Source organism: Garra rufa, chromosome 14, assembly GCF_049309525.1.
Source record: "Garra rufa chromosome 14, GarRuf1.0, whole genome shotgun sequence".
In the NCBI taxonomy this organism is placed as follows: Eukaryota; Metazoa; Chordata; class Actinopteri; order Cypriniformes; family Cyprinidae; genus Garra; species Garra rufa.
The window spans coordinates 13,608,745-13,632,126 of NC_133374.1; the positions used below are offsets into that span (position 1 = coordinate 13,608,745).

The window sequence follows — 23,382 nt, forward strand, 5'->3', positions numbered from 1 at the left end:
TTTTCCTTTTTTCTTTGCGCTTCTTCGTTTGTCACTTCACACTGGTTGAATAGAAAATGTCCTGGCTCTTCCAAGCTTTTTTAATGGCAGTGAATGGGTGTTAAAACTTTGAAGTCCAATAAAGTGCATCCATTCATCATAAAAAGTAACTCCACATGGCTCCATGGGGTTAATAAAGGACTTCTGAAGCTAAGCGATGCTTTGTTGAAGAAAAATATCCTTATTTATAACTTTATAACTTTATAAATCACACAAGAAAGTGGCGTTCCAGTGGATCACTGGTGAGAATTTGCTAGTCTCAAGAGTTTTGTTTACAGCAAAGGGAAACCAGTCTCCTCTTGGCTTATATAGAAATCCTCAGACATTTTTCTTTACAAATCCGATTTACAAAACTGATTCGTGACCGGTGTTTTGTTTGCTGTTTTGTTTGCATTTCTGTGTTTGTCACTTCAAATTGGAGCTTACGCTACGCCTACATAAATTTTGTGAATGTTTAAATCAAATAGACTTGCAAAACCTACACAGGCATTGAACGTTCAACACAAAACTTTTGTGTTCATTCATAACCATTGACAGCGGAGGGTCTTTTTCCAGCTCATCTCTGAAACACCACCTCACTCCAATCTCAGGTTAGCAGAAGGATTATGTTTCACCACATGCCATGAGGTGCTACGAAGACAACAAGCTCATACATGCACCGGTCAGGTCAGAGAGTCTCTTACAGCCTTTATCCTTCATCTTCACAGCGGATGTGCATAGATCAGCATATTTTTTTTCCACTCTCTCATCTGTTCACATTCCATTATTAATGAAAATACCACCTTTGGCTCTGCAGAATGGTGCTTTAGCGGTGGTACAGATCCTCCAGCGATTAGAGCAAAGTCATTCATAATTACAGGTTAAGCTTGATCATAAATCGGCGGAACCTATTTTAGGCTGTAGACAAAAGCATGCTTTTCAGGACATTTTATTGACAGCGGGTTGTGTAAGCAGTGATTTTGACATTATAGACACGGATTCACATAAACCATCTGGTCTCGGATTATAGAGCATACAGGTAACATCTGCTGCCCGCGAGGGTGTCATTATTACTTTCCTGGATCAACACATTGTTGTTTCGCAGGAAAATAAAATATGAAGTGGGTTTATTTTGATATCTCATCTGTTATCTGGGGTAAAGAAGTAACTGCACTACACTTGTTGGCACAACAAGCGCTTCCTCATCCTCCTCTGCACACTTGTTCTGCACAGCAGTATCTTCAGTACTCTTGAGTGGGAGTTGTGTTTCTCAGCAGCGTACCTTGCTTACAAATACATGAGGTTAGCGGGTCATGAGATCACAGCTTGAACTCCATTGCCATCTGTGTCTGTTCTTTTGCCCGTCCGTGAATCGAATGCTTTAACATTGTGCTCTGTATAGCGCATCTCAAGTAGGAACCTTAAAAACAGTGTAGCTGTCACTGTAGTGTTGATTGGTAGCAGTTCTATAGCTGGCAGCCCTGGTTATGTCATGTGAATAAATTGGTACCATATTAGGTATTTGCAAGATATTAGAGATTTTGTTTCATTTGGCAGTATTAGTTGATGTTGAATATGTGATTAGTCATGCTTATTTCTCTTGTACTTATGTTTGGATTACCTTTGACTTGAAGTTAAACTTTAAACACATATATAATTGGATTTCCATAATGAACATTGTAGTGTTGTGGCTCTCATTAAAAAGTACAAAGCTGTCACTGGGGCAGTATTGTAAGGTATAAAAGCTAAGAAGTACATCTTTGTATCTTATTTATCCATAAATGGAACATATAAGTACTTTAAAGGTACATATTAGTATTTTAAAAGTACATCTTAGTATCTTTTCATATCATATCAGTATTTTAAAGTACATATTAAGTACCACTCCATTTAAAGTTTTGTACCTTTTTGAGAATAAAGCATTTAAACTGTTTAAATAGTTTCTGATACCTAATTTAACTTAAACACTCTCAGAAAAAAAATGGTACAAAGCTGTCACTGGGGCATTATCCTAAGGTACAACACCTAAAAGATACATCTTTGTACCTTATTTATCCCTAAATAGCTCATATTAGTGCCTTAAAGGTACCTATTAGTATATACCTTTGAAACAGTACCTCTCCTGCGACAGCTTTGTACCTTTTTTCCGAGAGTGAAACATTTAAACTGATTTGTTTCTGATACCTAATTTAACTTAAACACCCTCAGAAAAGAGGCTGGGGCAGCATCCTAAGCTACCAAAGCTAAAAAGTACATCTTTGTACCTTATTTATCTCTAAATTACACATATTAGTACCTCAGAGCTACATATACTTCATAGTACTTTAAAGTACATATTAGTATTTTAAAATTATATGTTTGAAAACAGTACCACTCCATTGACAGCTTTGTACCTTTTTTTCAGAGAGGGAAACGTTTAAACTGATTTGTTTCTGATACCTAATTTAACTTAAACACCCTCAGACAAAAAGGTACAAAGCTGCCACTGGTGCACTGGTGCTACAAAAGCTAAAAGTACAAATTTGTACCTAATTTACCCTTAATTTGCACATATTAGCACCTTTAAAGGTACCAATTACTTTAAAGTATACATTAGTATTTTAAAAGTACATATTAGTACCTTTTGAAACAGTACCACTCCTGCAACAGTTTTGTACCTTGTTTTCTGAGAGTGAAGCCTTTAAACTGATTTGTGTCTGATATCTAATTGAACTTAAACACTCTCAGAAAAAAGGTGCAAAGCTGTCACTGGGGCAGTACAATAAGGTACTAAAGCGTAGTTATATTAAAGCAAAAGTATATCTTTGTACTTAATATATACTTAAATGGCACATTAGTACCTTTAAAGTATGTATTAGTATTTTATAATACATATTAGCATTTTAAAAGTACTGTACATGTTAGTACCTTTTGAAACAGTACCACTCGACTGACAGTTTTGTACCTTTTATTTTTAAGAGTAAAGCATTTAAACGGTTGTTTCTGATACCTAATTTAACTTAAACACTCTTAGAAAAAAAGGTACAAAGCTGTCACTGGGGCAGTATCCCGTACATCTTTGTACCTAATTTATCCCTAAATTACACATATTAGTACCTTTTAAAACTATACCACTCTATTTAAAGTTTTGTACCTTTTTTCTAAAAGTGTAGCATTTAAACTGATTTGTTTCTGTTACCTAATCACTCTCAGAAAAAGGTACAAAGCTGTCACTGGAACAGGATCCTAAGGTACATACTAAAAATGACATATTTGTACCTTAATTGTTTATAATCAGCACATATTAGCACCTTAAAGGTAAGTATTAGTACTCTAATGTACATATTAGTATTTTAAAAGTACATATTAGTACATTTTGAAACAGTACCAAATCCATTGACATTTTGTACCCTAGTACAAAAGCTAAAATGTACATCTTTGTACCTTATTCATCCATAAATTGCACATATTAGTACCTTAGTTTTGTAACTTTTGTCTGAGAGTGAAGGGTTTAAACTGATTTGTTTTTAATTTTAGCTTCTTACTACTATTTTAGTAAGATATAACAGTATAGGAATTAATCTTAATAGCATTTTTATATTGTGCATCCATAATTGCAGGTAAATATAAGGTTATTTAGTTTAACAACCAGTTTATTTTCTTACTGCTGAAAAATGTTCTGTATGAACTGCAACAGTGCATAATGTTTGATATCATTATCATCTCTTTATTTTTGGCTGCTAACACAAAATTTGCACGTTTGCCGGTTGAGAACCGGGGCGTTACTGAGATGGCTTTATCACATTGTGCCCTAGAGCAAGGCATTTATCCCTAGGATTCTCTAGAGTGAGACTTTCTGGAGACTGGAATGGGCTGTAAATCACTTCAAATCAATATAACTAAAACTGGCAGTTGACAAAAAACAATTTAATATAACTTGATATGATATCTAAATTGGTATGACCTTGCAGCTGTGAAGTCAACAAGATGCTAACCCTCATCATTTCTCTGTATTGTCTTTGTACTAAAATAGCGTTTTAGGGTCTCGGCCCGGGTTCGCGTGCCCGACACACATTATCCCCATTCTGTCCGGACTTGCCCCGCCGGATCATTCAGACTGTCATCATTCCCTCCCTCAGGATGTTGCTCTTGCATTGGAGGGTTTGAAGATGAGTTTTTACCAGGTTGCACATTCCTTTCCAAAATCAAAGTTTATGGGAAAACAGCTGTTAAACTGGGTCAGTTTTTCATGCCAGTGCATCTCAAGACCTTTTCTACAACTGCGTTTTAGTATATATATTTCGAAAATAAAGTTAAAATTATGAGAATAAAGTCGAAATACTATGTGAATAAAGTGGAAATACTACGTGAATAAAGTCGAAATTACTTGAATAAAGTCAAAATATTTCGAGAATAAAGTCGAAATTACTAGAACAAAGTCAAAATATTATGAGAATAAAGTCTAAATATTTCAAAACTAAAGTTGAAATTATGAGAATAAATTCAAACTGTTTCTGACTGAATATTTCGACTTTATTCACAAGATATTTAGACTTCATTCTTAAAATTTTTTGACTTTATTCTCAAAATATTTTGACTTTATTCTCAAGATATTTCGACTTCATTCTTGAAATATTTCGACTTTATTCTCGTAATTTTGACTTCATTCTCGTAACTTTTCGACTTCATTCTCATAACATTTACACTTTATTCTCGTATTATTTTGACTTTATTCTCTTAATATTTCAACTTTATACTCAAAATATTTCAACTTTATTCTCAAAATATTTCAACTTAATTCTCGTAATATTTTGACTTAATTCTCGAAATATTTAGACTTAATTCTCGTAGTATTTCGACTTTATTCTTGTAATTTCGACTTTATTCTCGTAAAATTTTGCCATTATTCTTGTAATATTTCAACTTTATTCTCAATATATTTTGACTTTATTCTTAAAATATTTTGACTTTATTCTCAAAATATTTCGACTTAATTCTCGTAATATTTTGACTTGATTCTCGCAATATTTTGACTTTATTCTCGAAAATATTTTGACCTTATTCTCGAAATATTTCAACTTTATTCTCTTCATTTTTCGACTGTATTCTTGAAATATTTTGACTTAATTTTCAAAATATTTTTACTGTATTCTCGTGGTATTTCGACTTTATTCTCGTAATATTTTTGGCTTAATTCTCGTAATATTTATACTTTATTCTCGTAATATTTCAACTTTATTCTCGAAATATTTCGACTTTATTTTCATAGTATTTCGACTTTTTTGTAATATTTCATCTTTATTCTAAAAATATTTCGACTTTATTCTCGTAATATTTCGACTTCATTCTCAAAGTATTTTGACTTTATTCTCGTAATATTTCGATTTTATTCTCCTAATGTTTTGACTTTATTTTAGTAATGCTTGTTTGGAATGATATGCGGATGAGTAATTAATGACAGAATTTTCATTTTTGAGTGCACTGTCATATAATATCCAACGTGAGTGTAACATTTCAAGACATATAGGCGAGAAGCACTAAAATAGACTTTCACAATGACAGCATGACTACTGTGACACAATGTATGATACGCTGTCAAGCCGGTGATACAGTTTTCTTGTTGGCACTGTAAGCATGAATACCTCTATATGGTAAAGCCAATCTTTCATCTTATTTCTGTGAGCCTCAGTCATGGTTTTCAAAGGTAATATCCCGCAAACAAAAAGACCTTGTTTGCTGTTCATTCTGATGCCCCAGTGCTGCAGACACGCTGTCACTCTGCATCTGTAAGCCTGGCACTATCACTCAATACATCAGGCTGCATAATGCTTCCCTGGCCCTTGCTTTCTAACCGCCTCCTTCCTGCTTCTGTCTTTGAGTAGCTGCTGACAGCCTGGGCCAAGCTGCAGCCTCGCAGTCCCTTCCCGCAGGGCCTGGGTGTCTTGACTTGAATCTGACAAGCCTTCCTACCCTCTCCCCCCACATATCTGCCTCTATCTTTGTCTCTCGCTTTCTCTTACCCTTCTACGTACTGACATGGGCTGAAAGTGATAGCACACCTCATCGTAGAGCTCTGTCAGAACACTGTACCGTCATGAGAGTTTGGAGAGAAATGAGATCCTGTGGTGCTGTCCAGTATGTGAATCAAGTGTTTGAAATATTGGGTTTGGACCACAAGATCTTTGACAGTTGGCATAACAAAAATGTGAGATTTTACTTTTTCCTTAAAAAAATGTTAGAACCCCCCAAAAAAGGAAAACAAGTAAAGTTAAATAAACGTTTTATTTATTTTATTTTATTTTATTTTATTTTATTTTATTTTATTTTATTTTATTTTATTTATAAAACTTTTTTTTTTAATGTTTATAAAAATTATTTTTAAAACTATTAAACTATTAGAACAAAACTTTTATTTTATTTTTTATTTTTTTTATTATTTTTACTAATGGTCAGAGGTTTATGGAACCCACTATACCAGTGGTACATCCTGTCCAAATTCCCTAAAGAATTTAAGAATAAAAAAATGAAAATAAATAAAATATATAAAACTGTTATTTTATTTTATTTTATTATTTTTTACTAATTGTCAGAGGCTTATGAAAAGATTTTTTTTTTTTGTGCCTTCTAGTCTGAAAAAGTGTTTGAAATGTTGGTTTAGAAAGCATTTTTTATTATGTTTTATTGTATGTTGTAAAAAATTATTACTAAAATTATTAAACTGTTAGAATAAACATTTTTTTTATTTTATTAATTTATTTTATTTTTTAACTAATGGTTAGAGACATGGAATCCACTATACCAGTGAGATCCTGTCCATATTCCTTTTTTTAGTGCAGTCTAGTATAGAAAAGTCTTTAAAATGTAAAAAAAAATTAAAAGTGCTTTTAAAAACACTTTTTCTTAAAAAAAAATGGAGAGAAAAATAAACAAAAAAAGGATTTATAAAACAATTTTTATGTAAATGTTTCTGTTTTATGTTGTAAAAAAAATATTATTAAAACTTATATTATTAAACTGTTAGAATAAATATTTTAATTTATTTTATTCACTAATGGTCAGAGACTTTCACTATACAGGTGGAAGATCCTGTCCAAGTTATAAAGATTTTTTTTTGTGCTGTCTAGAATGAAAAAGTGTTTGAAATGCTGGTTTTGAAAAAAAACTTTATTTTTTTATGTTGTAAAAAATATTATTAAATTTTTTTTTTTTTTAAACAAACTATTATTTTATCTTATTGTATTATTTTCACTAATGGATAAAGACTTATGGTTTCCACTGTACCAGTGGGTAATTCTGTCTGAATTTATTGATTCATTTTTGGACTGTCTAGTATGAAAAAGTGTTTAAATAATGGTTTTGAACTGCAAATTATTTTTATTAAAAAAATGAAAATTCTGTCATTTTATTTTATTTCTGATGATCTAAGACTTTTTGATCCCACTCTACCCACTCAAATGCTTTCAAGCTGCCCTCTATGTTCTGGCATTGTTCAGTTGCAGGTATCTCAGGGGAAGGAGGTGTGAGCAGCCAGTGCTGTTGAGCATCTCCTCCTGAGAGCCGACCTGTGAAGCACTACCCACCTGCCCCCCGCCTCCACCTCCCCTCGGGATAAGGGAATTTTTAGAGCTGTGTAATGACTGGAAGGAAGTACAGGGAGAGATGAAAGATAGAGAAGTGGCTCGATCCCTTGTAGTGGTTATGAGCAACTTCCTAAAGCCCTGAGCCATGTCACGCCATTCTTTCATACTGTTGCCTCAAATAAATTCTAATTTCAGACTTCTGGCTATTTACTGTTATACGTGGCTGTTCCAAAAAAGCACTCAGTTGAAAAGAAAAGCACAGTTTAGTTTGGTTCTGGATTTTCTTAAAGGATTAGCTAACCCCAGAATGAAAATTCTGTCATCATTTACTCACCCTCATGTTGTTTCAAACCTGTATGGCTTAATTTTTTCCTGTGAAACATAAAAGAAGTAATTCTGGTTGTTCTTTTTTTTTTTTTTCACATGAAATTACATTGAATGTGGACTGAGGCTTTCAAGATTCAAAGTGGATGCAAAAGTATCTTAAAAATAGTTCATATGACTGCAGTGGCGGTTCTAGACAAATTTTACTAGGGGGGCCAAGAAGGGGCCAGTGTTTAACCAGAGGGGCACATTAAAAAATGACAACATATGATATTTAAAGAGTATAAACTTTATTTTACTTTAAAATCATACAAACATTTTAGGGATGCTCAAGAATTTGAACCGATTATTACTACAAGTTAAACGGTTTAATTTATTTTATTTTTTTTTACGTTTGCTGCATGGTGAAAGAAAAAATAATGTTTACTCACGGGCGCGTGTCGACACGTGCGGTGCGGCTGTTCAGACATATTTTGCTGAGTAAGCACCTGCTTTACCTTCTCTTAGTTTGTGTAGCCTAACTGATGTAGTGCAAAAGAGGTAAGGCCATAAAAAATTATAAATACAGTACAGGGTACAAATACAGTGTGTCAATTCAATGTGAACAAAACTCCAGGGTACAACAAAGGGTACAACATTTTTGTTTACTGGGGCAAAAAAGGACGCTATGTCCCTTCCTCGTTTCATGATAACTATTAGAAGAAGAAGAAATTTAGGGGCATGCATTGCCTTTCGTTTTTTGCTTAGATATGATTTTCAGATTTTCTATGAAGTTTTTGGTAACACTTTACAATAAGGTTCGTTAGTCAACATTAGTTAACTACATTAGTTAACATGAACTAATAATGAACTGTACGTATACAGCATTTATTAATCTTTGTTAATGTTAATTTCAACATTTACTAATACTAATACTAATACTAATTAAATTCTTGTTAACATTAGTTCATGCACTGTGAACTAACATTAACTAACAATCAACAGCTGTATATGTTTATTAACTAACGTTAACAAAGATTAACAAATACAGTAACAAATGTAAAAGTGTTACCAAGTTTTTAAACATCTCGAGACCAGTCATTTACAAACTTGATTTCATTATCAGTGTGAAAAACAAAAGTAACACGGTTATGTTAAGTCACTCACGAGATGAAATTGTTTTGCTTACCTTCGACTCTTGCAACAGGAGAAATAAATCGTAGCTCCTCTATCCAAGAGTAGTTCTAATTGTTGCTGCAGTGTTTGGGTGCGCCGCTCTAATTTACCCATGTAGAATGATGCGTCGCATTTGTTCCGCTTTTGGCGCTCGTGTGTAAAATCATAATAAATTAATAATTTTTTTATTTGGTCAGCACGGGGGGGCCACAGGGGTGGCCAAGGACATTTCTACAGAGGCACGGGCCTCCCTTGGCCTCCGTGTAGAACCGCCACTGTATGAATGCTCTATATTCAAAGTCTTATAAAACCATGCGGTACTTTTGTGTGAGAGACAGACAGAAATCCAAATGATAAAAATGTTGTTATTCACCCTGGCACTCATTGATGTGTTTATGAGAGAAGCAGAAATATCTAATTTGTAGATGATGCACCCTGAACCGTTTGAACCGATACAAATATGTGACGATTCAAAGCAGTTGAGATGTTAAATGAATCATGATAAAGTTGGTGGAAGTTTATATAAATGCATCCCTGAGGGAAACTGACTCTAGAAAATCTTTAGAAAAGTTTGGATGGTATTTTCTTTTCATCCTGCCTCTGTATAAAGTTGTTTCATAAGCGCAAGGAAATGCTTTATTGCTGCTGTTCCATAAGAGCCACCTGCTGTCAGAGAGTGAATTTGCATCTCATTTAGTCTGTCTGTTTTTGTTATGTGCAAATGTTATATGTTTTATGTTTTATAGAGTGCTGTCAAATTGATCACAGTTAATTTCATCCAGAATAAAAGCTTGTGTTTACATATTATACAGTTGAGGTCAAACGTTTACATACACCTTGTAGAATTTGCAAAAGGGTAATTATTTTACCAAAATAAGAGGGATCATACAAAATGCATGTTTTTTATTAAGTACCGACATGAATAAGATATTTCACATGAACAAAGTTTACATGTAGTCCATGAGAAAAAATAATAGGTGAAAGTATAAAAATTACCCTGTTCAAAAGTTTATTAAAGTTTATCAAAATTATTAATACCTGAATGATCCACAGCTCTTTTTTTATTGTTGTTGTTGTTTAGTGATAGTTGTTCATAAGTCTTTTGTTTGTCCTGAACAGTTAAACTGCCCACTGTTCTTCTGAAAAATCCTTTAGGTCCCACAAATTCGTAGTTTTTTTTATGTATTTTTATGTATTTAAACCCTGTCCAACAGTGACTGTATGATTTTGAGATTCATCTTTTCACACTGAGGACAACTGAGGGACTCATATGCAACTATTACAGTTGTTTCAAACACTCACTGATGCTCCAGAAAGACAAACGATGCATTAAGAGGTGGGGGGTAAAAACTTTTGAACACAATGAGAATTAGTACATTTTTCTTATTTTTTCCTAAATATCATATTTTTTTTCATTTAGTACTGGCCTTCAGAAGCTACAGAAGATACTTACATGTTTCCCAGAAGACAAAATAAGTTCAATTTACCCTGATCTTCAAATTTAAAAAGTTTTCACCCCCCACCTCTTAACGCATGTGGGGCATCAGTGAGATTTTGAACCTTCTGTAATAGATGCATATGAGTTGTCCTCCGTGTGAAAAGATGGATCTTAATGTCATACAGTCATTCTTGGACAGAGCTCAAATAGACAAAAATGCTGAAAAAACAAAGAATTTGTGGGACCTAAAGAGTTTTTAACTGTTCAGGACAAACAAGGGACTACTGAACAACTATCAAGGAAAATAAAAACACAGCCTTGGATCGTAGAGGGAACAACACAGTATTAAGATTCAAGCGTATATAAACTTTTTCACAATTCAACTATTATTTTCTCTTTTGTAAACTATATGTAAATGTCTTTCATAATAAATATCTTATTCAGGTATGTACTAAATAAAAAATAACATGGATTTTGTATGATCCCTCTTATTTTGGTCAAATAATTAACATTTTTCAGATTCTGCAAGGGATCAAGGTATCAAACAAACTTTTATTTTTGACGCAATAAATCGCGATTAATCATGATTAATCGATTTGACAGCACTAGCTAGTCAGACATTTTGTTGCACATTTGAGTTCAGAAACTGTTACTAACAAACTAACAAAAGCAAACACTATGTCATACAGCTCAACCAGACTTATTATGCACCCACAGCTGAAAATGCCTCAAAATTGAGTTTTCCAAGCCATAATTTTCCAGTATTCTGGATGACACCAGTACTCATTAACATGAATGATGAGCACTGTGACTGAACGGCTTTGAGGACCATGAGGGACAAAGCTAATGAAAGGACAGTTTTTGCAGCAGTAAAGTGAGGCTCCCTTTTTCCTTCATTCAATCAATTCATGTATTCATTTATTCATGATTAGTCAATAGATGTCGTTAACACTGCATGTCTTTAGCACTTGTCTAATCATCAGTCAACGCCTTTGCCCAAGCTGTAGCACTTTTCGCTGCTGTCCTCGTAACCTTGAGTTTTACAAGGAACTAAAGGGGATTTAGCGCATGTTGCAGACTGTGAAAGAGCCATCAGCGAGTGCAGCCCAATCCCAGGGGATGAAAGTCAATCTGTCCTGGCTGTGAGCGTAACCTTCGTCCTGTAAATCAATGACATGCACGCTGACCGCCTCTTCAAGCCCTAGGACAGCAGCGTGAGCACCTTAGTCTGTAAAAGCTGCACTGCCTTTCCTATTCGCTGCTCCTTATTACAGCACTGTATATATGTGCAAGCTTCAGCATGCCTTTTTTGCCCTACTAAATCAAGTAAATCACTTGATTTATGTGTTTTTATGTGTCACTGGGGCTTTAGTTTGTTTGGGAACTTGTCCTGGAGACCTGAAAATGGCCAGTGTTTAACAACATGTATTTACATAGCCATAAGATTCATTGACATTTAAATTTTTAGATTCCAAGGTCATTACTTCACTTGGACTTTTTTACTCTAGCGAGCTGAACTGCAATTATGGCTGCAGGAAATGTTTGCAAACTCTTTGTACTTGTTTCACATGAATAGTGTTTTTATTCTGTAGGACTGAATGGATCTGATCGACACCTTCCAACTTGTCCCATTGTTTGAACTCCAGGTTTACTGACCTTTGAGTTTAGTTAGCTTTTAAAGTCACTGGTTTAGGGATTTATATACTTTTTCCACCCTGTACTGTAAATGTTTACACACTTATATTAAAATTCAGTAAGCAGGGTTACAGTTAACTAAACCTACAACTAAAAACATAAATATTTAAATAAAATACACATAAAAGTTTGGGGTCAGCCATTTTTCTTTTAAGGCGAGACACTGCTGGTAAATAGGGTAAAAAAAAAAAACCAATAGTTATCACCTCACTTACTCTGTTGATTGATTACATTGATATTGCTAAATTTTTTTTGCATTACAAGTTTTCTAAAATGTTAGGTTTAAATATGCAAATGAGGTGTTTATTTAATGAAATATGCACTAATTTGCGTACATTTCTAGTACAAAAATCTGAACACTGGATGAAGTCGGTTTCAAAGTTCTTGTTTAATTTTTTTGACATATTAGTGTCAAATGTTTTTATTGGTATTTTGGTATTTTGGTATTTTGGGAATCTCATTTTGTCACTCCATAATTCGGAAAAAAACTGACAATACTATATATTTTTCTCAATTTTGGGGGGAATAAAATGTTATATAAAATCAAGCAAATTATATATGAACAAATCCCTCTGTAAAAACCTTCAGGATATAGATTAAAAATTTAAAGTTTGGAGAAGTGGAGATTTATGGCTCAATGTAGGAGAAAAACTAATTTTGAGAAAACAGCCTTAAAAGATATATATTGTAATTGAAATGTATTGACACAAATATATATTTTTTTGTTAAAGATACACTTAACAGTGTCTTTTGGTTGTTTTCTTTCCACTATTAAAAAAACAAACAAAAAGCCCAAAATCTAAAACTTGACATTTTGATAAAAAATGATCACACGTGGTAGTAAAAAAATTGATCAAAAGTGGTAGTAAAACATAACAAAAAATGTTGTTTTTAGTTGTTTAAATGCTGCATCACATTGCGAATTTGTAGTGAAATTGGTATTTACTAGGGCTGGGTAAAATATATTGATTTCTCAATTTCAATCGATTCTTATTTTTATGAAATTATATCAATTCTTAAATCCCAAGAATCGATCAGTCTAGACTGTTTTCAGTGAATGAACAGAACATTGTAGCACCTCCTATTCAATAAATTGCACTAAGCTTTGTGCTTTGTTGCTTTTTATATGAAACAAGGTTTCAGATTTAAAATTCTGCCTATTTTATTACAGTATTGAAACAATAAATGCCATTTTGAATGCCATGACAGATCGCTGTTGCATCTCAGTTCAAGAGAAGCGGCTTTACTACTAGTTACAGCATGAAATAAACATAAATGAACATCCAAAGGTATTTTAAAAAAAGAGTACATTTTAACCTTCAGTATTATAGTAATGTAGTATTCTCATGTATATAGTATAGCATTAGTTGAGAGTTTTTTTCCCCCCTGAGAATTATATATCTAAGAATATCTACAATCAAGTCCGAAATTATTCATACCCCTAGCAGATTCTGACATAAAGTTACTTTTATTCAACCAGCAAGTGTTTTTTTGACCGGAAATGACACAGGTTTCTCCCAAAAGATCATAAGACGATGTACAAGAGGCATCATTGTGAAAAAAATATTTCTCAGCTTTTATTTACATTTGAACAAAAAGTGGCATGTCCAAAATTATTCATACCCTTTGCAAACTGTCACATTCTATGGGAATATCCAAAGTTCTATACCATTCCAAATAGTCCAAGCTGTTCTAAAGCATCCTAATTACCCTGATTCAACATCTCAAGGCAGGCAGTCCAACGGACACTGCACACCACTGGGTTCCATGGACGCAGACCAAGGAGGACACCATTTCTCCTGATAAGGCACACAATATTCCGCTTGGCCTTTGCAAATGCTCATCTGGACAAAGAAGAAGACTTATGGTCTTCTGTTTTATGAAACATTGTTTTATTGAAACAATTGAATTGTTTGGCCACAATGATGTAGCCTTCATTTGGTGTAAAAAGGAGAAGCCTTCAACCCTAAGAACACCATCCCCACTGTCAAACATGGTGGTGGGAACCTAATGTTTTGGGGGTGTTTTTCAGCCGGTGGACCAGGGAACCTAACCACAGTAAACGGCACCATGAAAAAGGAGCAATACATCAAAATTCTCAATAACAACATCCGGCAGTCTGCAGAGAAACTTGGCCTTGGGCACCAGTGGACATTTCAGCACGACAATGACCCAAAACACACCGCAAAAGTGGTGAAGAAATGGTTAGCAGACAAAAACATAAACGTTTTGCAGTGGCTCAGCCAGAGTCCTGACTTAAATCCAATTGAGAATCTGTGAAGGGAGCTAAAGATCATGGTGATGGCAAGGAGACCCTCCAACCTGAAAGAGTTGGAGCTCATCGCTAAAGATGAATGGGCAAAAATATCAAGCCGGTCAGCAATTATAGGAAGGGTTTGATTGCTGTAATAGCCAATTAAGGCTTTTCTGTTGTTTATTGAGAAGGGTATGAATAATTTTGGAAATGCCACTTTTTGTTCAAATGTAAATAAAAGATGAGTAATAATTTTTTCCACAATGATGCCTCTTGTACATCGTCTTATTATCTTCTGGGAGACATCTGTGTCATTTCTAATAAAAAAAAAAAAAACTTGCTGGTTGAATAAAAGTAACTTCAAGTCAGAATTTGCCAGGGGTATGAATAATTTCGGGCTTGACTGTATATCAAATTGAATCGCAAGCTTGTGAATCATGAAATTTGTATCAAAACCCAGCCCTAGTATTCATTTTGAGATTTACTTTGAGGTTTACAGTGACAGTTAACAGTGTTATTAAATTATTAATTTTTAAATAACAACTTCAGGTGAGCATTAGCTCATGCAAATGTAATCTAAATGTAAAAGTAGGGAAAATTGGTGTATAAAATTGAATCTTTAATATCGGCTAAATATCTGCTAATACCGAAATATATTGCGCATCTCTAATTGCGACTTATTTGAATATCAGATTAAATTTCATTGCTTATTTATCTCTGAAATGCTACATCATCTTGTATTAGTTTCTTATGCATCTTCCTCTTGTTCACAGCATTTTTGATTGTCAGTTCTTCCACCCAGCTGTATTGCTCTTCTGCTTCGCACAGCCTTCTAAGTGGAGCTCTCTTAGAAATGGCACCCTGAATACCGCTTTTCAGTGAAAAGGTCACCGGCTGTCCAGAATGCATCAGCACGCCACTTCAGAACATGGTAGTGGCCTTTCACGCTTGTGCACCAAGAAAGTTAAGGGCAGTGTTCATTTTTAGGCACTCTTAAGGTCTGCGTATGCCTTACAACACATTATATGTCAGACTACTCAGCTATAATGCTCCCTGTGTAGCATTATGCTCTGTCAAACCAGTGTTCTTCTTTATGATAATAATTTCCGCAGACTTCCTCCTTGGCTTCTAGCGTTATTTGTTTCCTTTCGCAATGTAGGAACCACACAGTATTAAACATCCAGGGATGTTGTCCTGTAATTTATTTCTTAATTCTGTGTACTGCCGCTTGGGACTTCAATTTGGTCTCAAGCGAAAGTCTTTGGACGAGGGAGATGAATGGGATAGGGTTTCATGGCAGACAGGGAATAAACTAGGCTTATACGGAATTAACTCAGACTTTGTCAGTCCCATTAAAAAGTTTTTTAGTCTCTGGAGTAAGACTGAAAGGGACATGATAGGCATTTGGAAACTTTGTTTGGTGGTTTTTGTGCCGTGCTTTAAAACCAAATAGGGCTATTAAAAAGTACAGACTCTGTTGGCTGCTCAGTGCTTTGAAAATGCATTTCTTTGCTGATAAGCAGGGAAATGATTGCATTTAATTAGCTGTGATGAAAGAACTGTGTATAAAAGCATAAATATGTGTTTTGACTGCAGATCGCATTAGCAGATTAGTGTTAGTTGATAACTCTAATGAAACAGTTCATTGCATGTCAATTGACCAGGAACATTAGCAGCATTGTTTATATGTACAAATAAAATAAATGTGTATGAACTACCAGATTTTTGAATGATTTTTAAAGAAGTCTCCAAGCCTGCATTTATTTGATCCAAGGTACAGCAAAAACATTAGCATTTTGAAATATTATTACTATTTAAAATAACTCTTTTCTATTAGAATTTATTTCAAATAAATTTTAAAGCTAAATTTTTAGCATTATTACTCCATGATTCTTCAGAAATCATTCTAATATTCTGATTTGCTGCTCAAAAAAACATTTATTATTATTATAATGTTGAAAACAGCTGAGTAGAATTTTTTCAGGATTCTTTGATGAATAAAAAGTTCAGAAGAACAGCATTTCTCTGAAATAGAAATATTTTGCAACATTATAAATGTCTTTATCATCACTTTTAATCCATTTAAACCATCTTTGCTAATAAAAAAAAGTATTCATATAATTTTTGGCCTTTGCATCTCACATGAACAGATAAACTCAATCTCCAAAGCTGATCTGAGTGTCACTTTTACCGTTTCATTTGAGAAAACTAGCATCATATCATACTGTACACAGAAACTTCACGGCAACCTATCAAAATAAAAGAACGGTTTAACATGTAACAACAAAATTAGTCTTGTATTACTTTTGTACAGTATAATGTAGGTGTTTATATATTCCTATTTAAATAATTTACATAAAACAATATGATAAAAAATATTACAACAAGATTAACCACTTAATTGTAGAAAAAAATACTACAATTATTATTTAAACGTTTTAAACTGAATATAATTTTTTTTCCATGTATTGATTTTAACAGTAAACCTCTGTTTGTTTGGCAAAAATGAAAAGGGCTTATTTTTCATTTGATTAAAATGAAAATAAATGTTTATGCTTTCATTTGATTATCAGAAAGTTTTACATGAAGTAATGTTAGTCCAGTATGCTATTCTCAATTTTGTTTGATCTTTTTTCATCTCCTATGTTATGCAATACCATCTTGCATCAAATGTTTTTTTTTTCTTTTAATCACTCCAACAACACAGAATCTCCCTTTAAATCTTGTGCTTTTGAAGTGTTCTCTGTTTTTATCTTCCCAAAATTAGATTTTATATCATACGCTGTCCAATTTCCTATAGAGCAACTTAAAACCTTAGCCTCTCTCCAGTAGCTAGTTAAAGCTTAGAAACATCACCATAGGCAGTCTTTTTCCAGTAACTCCCCATGTTACCTTTCTGACAGGTCGAAAGCAGTTGTTTCAGGCTGCACAAATTGGCATTCTCTCTCTGCGTGAATTTGCAGGAGAGATCCCTCTTTTTGAGCTTAGATTTGTGGCAAGCCTCTCAAAAAACGTAACAAGTGATTAATGCTGTTCAAACATGTCCTTCCAGAAGAGGCGGCTCAGTTGGAACTCTCCCAGAGGGGAGAATGGGCTCGCCACAAACAACCTGAGAGCTATTAGCATGAAGCTCGACAGTCAGGGGGCCCAGCTTTTACTCGCCATGTCCTTGCACTGAAGCCATTCAGCAAACAAGCTGTCATTATTCCGCCTGATGAGCCAGCAAACACTGGGCATTGAGGGGTCAAGAAAAACCACAGTCCCGCTCTCATTGTCACGTCCCTCTCATCCCTGAATCGTTATATGCCTGTGTTGTTTTTGCCTTTCTGCTTCTAGTGTTCTCATTCTGGCCCCTTCGCCGCCTCCTCTTCAAGTCCCATTAAGATTTCTCTGGTCTGACAGTAAGGAGAAATGCACTACTGCTTTTCTAAGTTTAGTATATAATGCTCCTTTCAACCAGTTGACATGTTTGTGTACACTTTGCCAAACAAAAGTACAGTAAAACTGTAATATTATTAAATATTTTAATTTAAAATAACAGTTTTCTCTCATTTTTTCTCTAAAGTTAGCTTAATTTGAAATAAATGTCTGTTGTAACATTACAACTGTTTACATTACAACATCTTTACTGTTACTTTTTTAAATTTAAAGTGTCCTTGAGGAATTAAAGTATGAATTTCTTATAATATAATATAATAATTATTATAATAAATATTTTATTAATATTAGCAATAATCATCATGTTTTTATATTATTGTAATTATAATATAATCATTATAATGATTTATTATAATAATATTATTACATTATAATATGTAATCATTAATAATACATCGTGATTTGTTACAAAAATTTAGTGAAAATTCATGATCTGAATGAGAAAAGATTTTGTGGCAGTCTATTATTGTGATACTGTATATTCTATTTTATATACTGTAAACCTCTATTACAATACTAAATAGTACATACAAATATCATTCACAGTAATAGCAATAATATTGTTTAATAAACAACTTTTGTGGATCAGAATGGAAGAACACTTCATTTCCCAGAATGTATTACCTGCGTTGAATTCCTCTTATTTCCTTATTTCTTATTTCCATGTAAATTCCATATTTATGTTGTAAGTTGTGACCAATTTAAAGGGATAGTTGACCCAAAAATGAAAATCAAGTCGTTCCAAACCCAAAAGACCTTTGTTTGTCTTCGGAACACAAATTAAGATCAGTTTTGATGAAATCCAAGAGCTTTCTGACCCTCCATAGACAGCAGTGTAACGTAATACTCTCGGGAGAGAAGAATTGTTGAATAAAGTGGTTATTTTTGTTTTCTTTGCTTGGTAAAATTACGGTTGAACCACTGGTGTCACATGGACTATTTTATCAATGTCCTTACTACATTTCTGAGCCTGGGAACATTTCAGTTACCCTGCTGTCAATGCAGGGTCAGAAAACTCTCGGATTTCATCTAAAATATCTTAATTTTTGTTCTGAAGATGAACAAAGCTCTTACGGTTTTGGAACAACATTGGGTGAACTTACCCTTTAATTATTACAGTTTTTTTATATTTATATTGTATATATATTTATATAAATGCTGTGGCCTCTACTCAGTCAGGCACTTTTGTAATTGGACTAGTCAATGACACAAACCTGCTAAAATGTCCATGTTATGCTTTGGGCACATAAAAATGTTTTTGAAGTGCATTTGGCATGCCAGTATCGGCTCACAGTATTTCCGAAACGTTTGATTAATGTCACCTCAGTAGAGATGTCCTCTTTGAGCGCTCAGAGGCTGTGCATAATTGCTACTTTCAATATTTAATCGTCAGTGACCTTTACGTGTGCGCACTGGAGGTTCTGCCATGCTAAAAGACTACACTTTGTTGTTGTTTCCTGTGCCACCACGAATTCCTGATCTCAACATCGCAACAAAGGTGGTAATTAAACCACTCAGTGGGTGGAGAGGACTTTCCTACGGATATAATAGCTTCACAAGAACGTAAATGAACATTTTTGAAGTCTCTCATCATGAACCAGTCATACTGACTCCTTGATAATTCCCTTGTTCTATTTCTGCCACAGTTTTCCATTAGCCAATCAGTGGATCCGCAGTGAGTATGAATACAATGATGTCCACTTTCCAAAGACTAGGAGATTGGAGTGCTATTAATTGCTTAACCAGTTCTTGCTGTAGAAATAGAAAAGGGTTGGATTATCCTGGAGAGGTTATGTTATCTATCCTGAAATTGAAACCTCTTCCATAGTTGAATTAAGTTTTTTTTTTTTTTTTTAGGGGGAGGAGAGTTTACATTAGAACAGGCTCAATAATGTGGATTACACCTACTATCGCTTACTTGTATTCAAACACTTGCTTGATCCTCGAGAAACTGTTTCAGAGTGGGCTATTCAATCAAAAAGCAGTGAAAGAAAGCACTGTTAAATAATCTTGTGTCCATCCAAGTCTGCGCTCTAATCCTCTTTTTTTAATGAGCAGCGGTCAGGGATAAGACCCGACCTTGGTGCTTTGGAATGACATTCTGCCTTTCTCTGCCTTTAAAGGAGATCACAGAGAAGGGAGAGGGAACGTTTCTTCCACTTAGTTTTGTGTGGAGAAACTTTAAATGGGTTTTCTTTTTGTGACATTTGAAAATGCCGTATAACAACTCTTACAGCTTTTAATGTTTCATGAACAAGCTTCGCTTTTATAGATGACAACAACATGATTATATAAAAATAAAAATTCTGTCATTAATTACTCACCCTCATGTCTTTTCAAACCTGTTAGACCTTCATTCATCTTCAGAACACAAATTAAGATATTTTTGATGAAATGCGAGAGCTTTCTGACCTTGCATAGACAGCAAAAAAGCTTTTCTTACTTAGATTTTTTGTCTTGTTTCCAGCCAAAATATCAAAAAATTCTTAAATCAAGAAGGATTTTCTAGACGAGTAAAAAATATTTTCTAGTTTTCAGAAAAAACAAGTCAAATTTAAGTGTGTTTTTGCTTGAAACAAGCACAATAATATGACAATGGGGTATGAAAAATAATCTTGTTTTCTGTTTGAAAGATTTTTTTTCTTACCCATTGGTAGATTATTTAGCTTGTTCTAAGTTAATTTTGACTTGTTTTTTTTTTTTTTTGAAAGCAAGAAAATAATACATTTTTACTCGTCTGGAAAATCCTTATTGATTTTTTATATTAAGTTTTTGATATTTTGGCTGGAAACGAGACAAAAATCTAAGTAAGAAAAGCATTTTTTGCAGTGCACACATGTGTTGTTGTAATCTTTCTGAATGAATTTGTTAAATAAAGTCATTATTTTTGTTTTCTTTGCACACAAAAAGTAAGTATACCTTCATAAAATTAAGGTTTAATGATGTCCTTACTAACTTTCCGGGCCTTGAAAGTGTAGGTTGTGTTGCTATCTATGCAGGCTAAGAAAGCTCTCAGATATCATCAAAAATATTTGTGCTCTGAAGATGAAAAAAGGTCACAGGTTTGGAACGTAATGAGGGTGAGTAATTAAAGGAGAAGTTTCAGAACAAAAAATAGTTAATAGACAGATAATGTACTTACCCCATTGTCATCTAAGATGTTTATGTCTTTCTTTCTTCAGTCATAAAGAAATTATGTTTTTTGAGGAAAACATTTCATGTTTTTTCTCCATATAGTGGACTTCTATGGTGCCCCGAGTTTGATCTTCCAAAAGGCAGTTTAAATGCGGCTTAAAACAAACCCAAATGCAGTTGTAAATGATCCCAGACGAGGAAGAAGGGTCTTATTTAACGAAACAATTGTGTTTTTTTTTTTTGTAACAATTTATATACTTTTTAACCTCAAATGCTCTACTTGTCTTGCTCTGCATGAACTTTGATTTTTGAAGTTGATGGAGAAAATAAGATTTTTTTTGACATGCCCTAACTGTCTTGAACTGGAAAAAAGCAGTTCAGGCAGAGCAAGACAAGACGAGCACTTAAGGTTAAAAAGTATATAAATTGTAATGAAAAAAAAAAAAATTACCTGTGCACTGCAGAATTTGATTTAAAAAAAAAAGAGAGCACAAACACAGCATATTATAATGATATATTAATCATCCTGTGACACTGAAGACTGGAGTAATCATGGTTGCTAATAAATTCAGCTTTGCCATCACAGGATTAAATTATACTTTAAAATATATTAAAATAACAGTTCTTTTAAATTGTGGTAATAATTCACAATGTCATAGTCTTTACTATAATAAAAAGAAAAGAAAAAAAAACAGCAAAAGAGACAAAAAATCTTATGGATCCCAAACTATTGATTGGTACTGTATAATTTATGAATCACCTTAAAGAATAAAGTAAAGAAAGTAAAATCTAGGGCTGTGCTCGACTAAAGATTTTCTGGTCGACTAGTAGTTTTTTAAGCATTAGCCAACTTTTGCTATTATTAATCGCACATTTATTATTAAACCTTGTAATCATAATAATGAGCCTTTAATTGCCTACATAGCCTAATTAGCACTTATGCACACACACACAAAAGAGCTTGCCACAGCACACCAGCCCAGCAAATATAATATGAATGTGTCAGCAATATGCTGTTTTTCATACGGATTACATAATCAAAGATTCTTTGTTTTCTATTTTAATTGGTTCATTTAAAAGTAGACATTTCACTCTCTATAGATATGTTTCATGTCTGTCAGGCAAGTATGCACAGAGTTTCATGCTTTAGTTCACAGAGACTGAGACGACAGAAAGCGCATTCTGTTTGCTTTCATTATTTTACAAAAGGACAACGTTCCGTTGTTATTCAACATGCACACAAATAATTGTAGAGTCGAATTTACAGATTCGAAAGATGTATTACTTCTACCTGTATGAGCAAAAATTAGTATTTTAAGAGCAAGTGACCGCACCGACATGCCCTAACTGCCTTGAACTGGAAAAAACAGTTCAGGCAGAGCAAGACAAGACGAGCACTTGAGGTTAAAAAGTATATAAATTTTTATGAAAAAAAATTACAAGTCATTTTGCTAAATAAGACCCTTCTTCCTTGGCTGGGATCGTTTACAACCACATTTGGGATAGTTTGAAGCTGCATTTAAACTGCATTTTGGAAGTTCAAACTCCACCATAGAAGTCCACTATATGGAGAAAAAAAACATTATTTCTTTACGACTGAAGAAAGAAGATATGAACATCTTGGATGATAAGGGGTTGAGTACATTATCTGTAAATTTAATTAAACATTCATTTTTGAGAGAAAGGAACTGGTTCATGCATTTGGTTTAATGTTTAGCATGACCTTGTGTGAATGAAATAGTGCTAATAGGATTAGACTCCAAATTACAGGATTTAGTGTTTGTGTGCCAGTGTTTTCCAGCCATATAGTGAACGCTGACCTTCATAAATCCCTCTGCCTGGTGTGATAGCAGAGTGCATGCACCACGATGCCCACAAATACGATGCACTAAACGAAGGAAGTGCACTGCAGAGTTGTCCTTTAAAATGATTGAAGAATGTTAAACACCTTGCACAGCTGACATCTCCGGGGAGCTGAGAAGTGAGGGACAGCTGCAGACAGTCTTTATAGGTGTGAAGCTTTTACCGACAGCTTTGGTGGAAGGCCATCTAGTTTTATTGACAATGTGAAAAGAACAGTCCCTGTCATTCTCAACTGTCACAGGATTTAGTCCTTTTAGAAGCTTCTACAGCCTCTTAGCTTGTCTTTTTCCATTTGGAAAAGTGCATAGTGAAAGGTATTTTGCAATGAAAAGACAAGCCAGGTATTTTCAGGCACTTCCACTGTTGGTCGGTGTATGGGGGGTTGGGATGATAGGGGACTTAAACCGGTTTGTAAGGGAACTGACCTTAGTGGCAATTGCAAATGCAGTCACTAGAGCATGATGCAACTCCCAAGGCTCAGGTTGACCTTTAGCCACAAACAC

General features: G+C 33.9%; 1 protein-coding gene across 4 annotated transcripts in view; it reads left to right on the plus strand.

Annotated features, from left to right (window-relative positions):
* The window catches only part of frem2b (FRAS1 related extracellular matrix 2b), a 109,953-nt gene that overhangs the window by 25,076 nt on the left and 61,495 nt on the right, over positions 1-23,382 (plus strand). The gene's annotated exons all lie outside the window — the stretch shown is intronic.